This window comes from Chiroxiphia lanceolata, chromosome 2 (genome assembly GCF_009829145.1).
Source record: "Chiroxiphia lanceolata isolate bChiLan1 chromosome 2, bChiLan1.pri, whole genome shotgun sequence".
Classification (NCBI taxonomy): domain Eukaryota; kingdom Metazoa; phylum Chordata; class Aves; order Passeriformes; family Pipridae; genus Chiroxiphia; species Chiroxiphia lanceolata.
Window position 1 is genome coordinate 38,201,455 of NC_045638.1, and position 6,331 is coordinate 38,207,785.

Here is a 6,331-nt window from a genome sequence, read left to right on the forward strand (position 1 = left end):
ACATGACTGGACTTGTCAGAGACAGGTGTGGTGTTTACTGATTGGGATTTTTACAGAGCAGTTTAAGATCAGAGATGAATTGAAAAATAAGATCTTCGCAAAATAAAATCAAACTTACTCTAGGTATTTTGAATCTGTATTCAAGCTAAACTCCTAAATGGCTGAGATTTTCTCAATGCTAATAACCACAAATATATATATATATATATATAAAATTGTTTCAGCTCTATAATTACAACAAGTTCAGGCATTTAACTTAGATACTGCACTTAGCAGACCTCAGTGAAAACAGCTCAGGCTGTGCTTTTGTTGAGAGCCAAAAGTAATTGTGTTCTGTAACAGTGTGATAGTTACCATGTAATTACATGAAACTAGATGATCTATTTGATATTTATGTTCCATAATTTAGAAGCATTGACAATAATACTAATGACTAAATAAAACAATCCCACATACCCCTGGAAACCTGTTCTAATGTGTAGCAGTTTAGAGAGATAATACTGTGAGGAAGGAACAGCACATGTTGCTTTCTTGCCTTTTTCTTCTCTTTTTTTTTTTTATTTTTGCTTTTTTTTTAAAAGAGGGTTGTTGCTCTTAAAAACATACTTCCCTTGCCCATTAAAAAGCAGAAAAGTCTATAAAACAAAAATAAGACAGAGAGCTTTCCTACTGACTGGACCTGTTACATCTGAAGCTAAATATAGATAATCATTGAAGCAAGATAGTCAACAAGTGTCTTTTGAGCAGCATGTGGGTCTTAAGCAGTTCCAGTGCCTCTGCATGCTGAGAGAGAGCCATGTGTCCTGCAGGAAGGCCACTGAAAAATCTCAGCCTCCAGCTGTGGGAGGAAGCAGATCAGCCAGCGCTGTAGAGGTCAGTCTTGCCCCATCACCCCGGGCTGTAAATGCATGCTTGTCCAGATGCACCCCTCATTGTACTGAGGACATTTTGAGTACCAAAAGCAGACCTCATCACCTGAGCTTACCCTTGACATGTCTTTCCAAACTTAACGCTACGTACCTGGGGATTTTCAACCTAAGGACCGTAAGGAAATCTGAAAAGCACTGGAATTATAAAATAAAACCAATCTTCTATTATTTTGCATCACACAAATGAGAATAATTGGCTTTTCTAATTACAACTGAAAGTAGTCAGTGTTAACACTACAGCAGAGAGCTTTTTCCATATTGTTAAGACAGCTTTCCTTGAAAAGAGATTGAGGAACTTATTTTCCTAATTTCTCATATTGGTCAGAAAGCAGCTGCTTATGCTTGCAACACAAACAACTTTGAGAAAACATCAGAGATTTTCCTCTACTGTTTTATATATAATTTTAAAAGCACTAATTCCTAAAAACTTCTGTTTAGGTTTGTAATAAATGACCTGTACTGCTGTGATTAAAAAAAAATATTTTGATTTCATGGAATGAGTCTGTTTGTGACTTCTAAAAGTAATGACTACATTAAATATTTTACAAGGCTTTTAAATGCTTGATGATAGAGATTCAGCATGGTCTATTCTCATGCTGGATGGTTGGGAACAAGAGGCCTCTTTTATTGTTCCCTGTAAAACCAATGAAATGGAACCAATTGAAATATTGTGCACAGAGTCACAGGCACAGGATAATAGTGCTTTTCTGAATGGTAAGAACACAACAAAGTGCATCTCAAGAGCTTTGTTTGTATGGAGCAGACCTCTCCTCCGAATGGACTGCCTGAAGAGGCTTTGCTTAATGCACTGTTTAATAGCACAGCTCTTCAAGGTCTCCCCACTCCATTATGACATGTGCACTACTGCTCCTTGGATATGAGAACAGAAGCAAAACAACAGGAAAAAAGGCTGTGGTTTACTTAACCCAAATGACTTCCACTCATTTTCCAAAATGCACAAGTATATTACAATGGAAAATACTAGACCAAACCAACATTCAGAACATATGAATTTATAATCATGGGAGGGAGAAGACCTTCTACATATTAATGGCTTGTTTATGTGTTGGAAATTATAGGATTTTCACTGGAAATTGAAATCAGAGAAGCTTTGTGATTGTGAAAGTGACTGAGGTATAAATTGCAATGTAATGGCAATTCTGTTACAACATTGCAGCCTGAATGTATAAATAAGGTACAAATTTGATACAATAATCTTTCTTGCAGTAACTTGTACTCCCTTTGTTTGAAAGAACTATGTTCTTGAATGCCTTAGCAGAACTTGAGGGTGTAAATACCTCTAATAATTATATGTGGGCACTGTTTATGCAAGCACACATTTTAGCTAGCATTGCAAATTATATCGTATACTGAAATGGTGAGCACCACTAATTACACAAAAATGCTTGTCATCTATGAAGTACCGGTTTTGTTTTCAATAAAGAATGAGGTGAAGGAGATTCAGAGAAACACTGTTCCATGCAGGAATTGTGTTTTGCTTCAGTCTGTCCATTTTCACAAAGAGATCAGACTGTGTTAGGGCATATGCATGTGAATTCTTTATGATGTCCAGTATGTCAATGCATTGAATCCTGAAGGCTTAATTGTAAATTATTGCAAGAGACCACTGGGATCCCAGCCCAATCCTAATGGGAATACTGTTGCAACTAGACAATTGCTTCCTCTTTATGGCAGAAAGAACAGATGAAAATAAAAGAAAAAAGAATAAAGACTAAAGAAAAGAACATACTGTACTAATGCCATCTGATTAAATGTAATTAACTGTTAAGTTTAACTGATCAAAAAGTTGAAATCGTGCAACAATCAGTGTAATATGCTGGTTTTCAAAATACTCAAGATCATTAAACTAGAAGTGCACTTTTATCTTTCACTGAAAAAGATCACTAGTATTCTTAATTAAAGAATTACTCCCTAGCATCTACATTCAGAGTACATTGAAGAAAATCCTCAGATGAACATATTTGATGTAAAAGTCTTCCAAAGGTTCATGTGAGATGGCTTACGTAATATGTATTTTTTGACTTCTTCCATGATTATTTCCCATCTGAATAATAAAGAATGTATATTTTGAAATAACATATGGCAAAATCAGTATCCATTTTTCCTACACAAGTGGATTTCATGCCATTCATTGGCTCTGGTTAACAGGCTATGCATCACTTTTCTGTGTTCTGAGATATGTGTTACTCATCATCTCCCAACAGTCATCGGAGAGAAGTAGCTGTCGTTTCACAATGAGACAGCAGTAGGTACAGTAAGTGGTGTCCCTCACTCGGAGAATGACACCCCCTCTCTCCACTGGTGTTAGAGGGAACTGGGGACTTCAAGCTCTGGGTCAATTGGTCCTTTGTCTTTCCAGGTTTTTTCTCACCTCTCCATCCCATACACAGATTTCTTGTCTTCACACTTATAACTGCACAATTTCTTTGCTTCTTGATGTTTATTATCTCTGCTTTCTCTTTTTGTGTCGTTTCTCCCACATGCTCTTCCTTATGATATCTATAGCTCAAGATAATCTAGCTTAGTCATCTACACTGCATCTTCACACAATATCTCTATAGCAATAAAGTCTCATTTCAGGTTAAAATGTTTTCTCCTGTTAGTTTTTCAGACTGTTCCCAGCTAAACTTCCTTCAAATGAAATACTAGGGAAAATGTTTGTATTTACATATTTATTTCCATTTCCTTATGCAGCAATCTTACAATCATGCTAAATATTTTTTTTTATGAAATAACTTAGAATTCAATATAAGGATAAAATTTAAGTGCATCCCTCTTTAAACAGATTCACTTTATCCCTAGAGCATAACATCATAATATAGAAAATTGAGATCTGAGTTTAAGAAGCTAGAAGAAGAATGGAAACTTAAAATACACCAAATATTTTTTTCTTGGGCTCTCTATAACAGATATTTTTATCTCTAAGACTTTCTTTTGGATGTCTCCTTTTATTTATTTCTGGGTTTTTTACTTTTTTGGTTTTTTTTTTTTAAATTCTTGACACATGAGTTTTTTATACAATCTTGTGCATTAAAAAAAGTCACTGACATTTCAAAGAAAATATTCCTTTCCACATAAATGTGTTCTGTTTCCATTGTATTTGTGCACACATGGGTACATACAGACTTTTGGAGCACATATTTATTATGGTGAATATAGTTAATATCAATTAGTTGCTCAAAATAGTTTTTGTATAAAGTAATATGCAGAAACCATATTTTTAACTTCAATTAAAAAAATGCTGAAGTTGACATTTGTGAATACAAAACAAACTTGAGACCTGGAAGAGTGTGCTAGTTTGAAAGTTAACCAGCAGAGGAAACCAAGCCAACTCAAAGAGAGATTACAAGTCAGAATAACAATTTAATAAAATAATACAATAAGTACGACCACACAGACAAGCAACAGGCAATAACCCACAAAACCCAAATGTACAACCCAGCACCCCGGGGCACAAACGAAGCGGTGCTACCTGGGCCCCCCCTTGAGTCCAAAACAAAGGGAGAGGGGAAAAACCTGCTAGTGGGAGAGCTGCTGCAGTCCAACCAAAAGTGGTAACTGTAGTCCGGCCAAGGGTGGTGAAGAGCTGCAGGTTGAGAGCGATGAGCTGCGGTCCTCCTCTGGATCCCACGAGTGGTCCCAAAGGTTCCGAAACTCCAGGTTTATATACTCTCCAGTTCAGGTGGGAATGTTCAGTCCTCCCCTCAGAGCGGGGAATTCCATAAAAGGGTATGAGGGTGCTCATTCCATAAAAGGATATGAGGGTGCTCAGGAACATTCCCCCCCCCACCCCCCCTCGCAGGCCTCTACTGACAACAGTTTCTGGGAAATGGCATGGAGGGCTATAGAATACACAGTTTGGGCTATACCCATTCAGTGATGAATCGGTCCCAGCTGTTCTAACCAGGACAAAGAGTCATATGTGCTCTATACTTAATAGCTGCGGTCAAATTTTTTACACAGCTCTTCTACTCCCCTTTTGTTAACAGATGAAAAAATAAGGACTCAGCATAGATCAGGAAAAAATGACTGCAGTATTTTAATTGTACAGAAATTATTCTTTTCTTCCACATATATTCTGGGTTTTATTTTTCAATTTAAAATTTTTAGTTTACTTATGACTGGTTTTACAGCACAGTCCAGGGTTTAAAGCTGTAATGTATCAAGAAGGACTTCTTAAAATTGAACTGTCTTTCTTGCTGCTGTTCTCTATCGCTTGGCCATGTATTCTCTCTGTCTTACAAATCCCAAGCTACTTCTGCTGCTCTTCTTCTGGCTCCTTTTTGGCCAGAGATGCCAAATTCAAAAGAAAATAATAATAAATTGATCTTCGCTTTTATTTTTTAATCCAAGATTAGTAGGCTGAATTGACAATTAAGAGCTGATGGTATTCTTTCTCTTCTAATCTTTGGGTAGTCTCCTGTTGGGTCTATTGTCTTCTCAGCCTTTGTTTTACTACTTAATAGTGTTAGCAAATGTCAGTGTTCATCGGTATCACAGTTTGTTTTACCACAGCAAATGCTCTCAGTTAAATAGAAATGAAAGGTGAAATGCCATTTGAGAAATAGCGTTATGCACTGAGATTCAGTTCTTCAGGATGATGTTTTTATGACCATTTTAAAGCTCCCAAAGTATTATTCTTTCCTGATAGACAGAAAAAGTGAAAATTTTATTACACTTTCATGTACCCAAAACTTGCTTCACATTAGCTTCCACAGGAGAGAGAAGGCACAGTTTAAAAAAACAAACAAACAAACAAGCAAACCAAAAAACCACAACATTCCCACAGTACATCTAATCACCCACAGACAAATTTTCTGCTGCTCTTGAACTTGGTAGAAGTTCTGCAGTAAATGTACTGATAGGAATAACACACTGCCAGTTGTGCAGCATGTGCTGTACTACTCTTCCCAACCTGATAGAGGGAAAAGGGAAGGGAATGGAAGATTTGAGAAGATTTGGAAAGGGAAGGTTTGGGAAGGGAAGGCTTGGGAAGGGAAGGTGAAAGAGAAAGGAGGGGGGTAAGGAAAGAAGAAAGGGGAAAGGTTAGGAAAAAGGAAGGGGAAAGGTTAGGAAAAAAGAAGGGCCTGCTCCCTGAAATGAGTAGACTGAGGACACAAAAGAAGTTGGGAGGGGACACAGCCTTGGCAGTTGACCCAAACTGACCTAAAGGATATTCCAAGCAACATAAAATTAAACTCATTATTAAAAACTGTGGGGCTGTAGCCATTGCTCAGAGACTAGCTGGGCATACTTGTGGGAAGTAGTGAAGGATTACCTTTGCATCACTTGTTTGTTTTGGGGTTTTTTTTCCTTTTCCTCTATCCTTTAAACTGTTTTCATCTTGGCCCATGAATTTTCTCACTTTTAGTCTTCCTACT

General features: G+C 37.1%; 1 long non-coding RNA gene across 1 annotated transcript; it reads left to right on the forward strand.

The window, feature by feature from the left end:
* The first annotated feature begins 1,779 nt into the window (after positions 1-1,779).
* On the forward strand, positions 1,780-5,775 carry LOC116783196. Its single transcript, XR_004355559.1, has 3 exons — positions 1,780-2,124; positions 3,099-3,195; positions 5,669-5,775. It is a non-coding gene; the product is annotated as an uncharacterized LOC116783196 (long non-coding RNA).
* Positions 5,776-6,331: the final 556 nt, after the last annotated feature.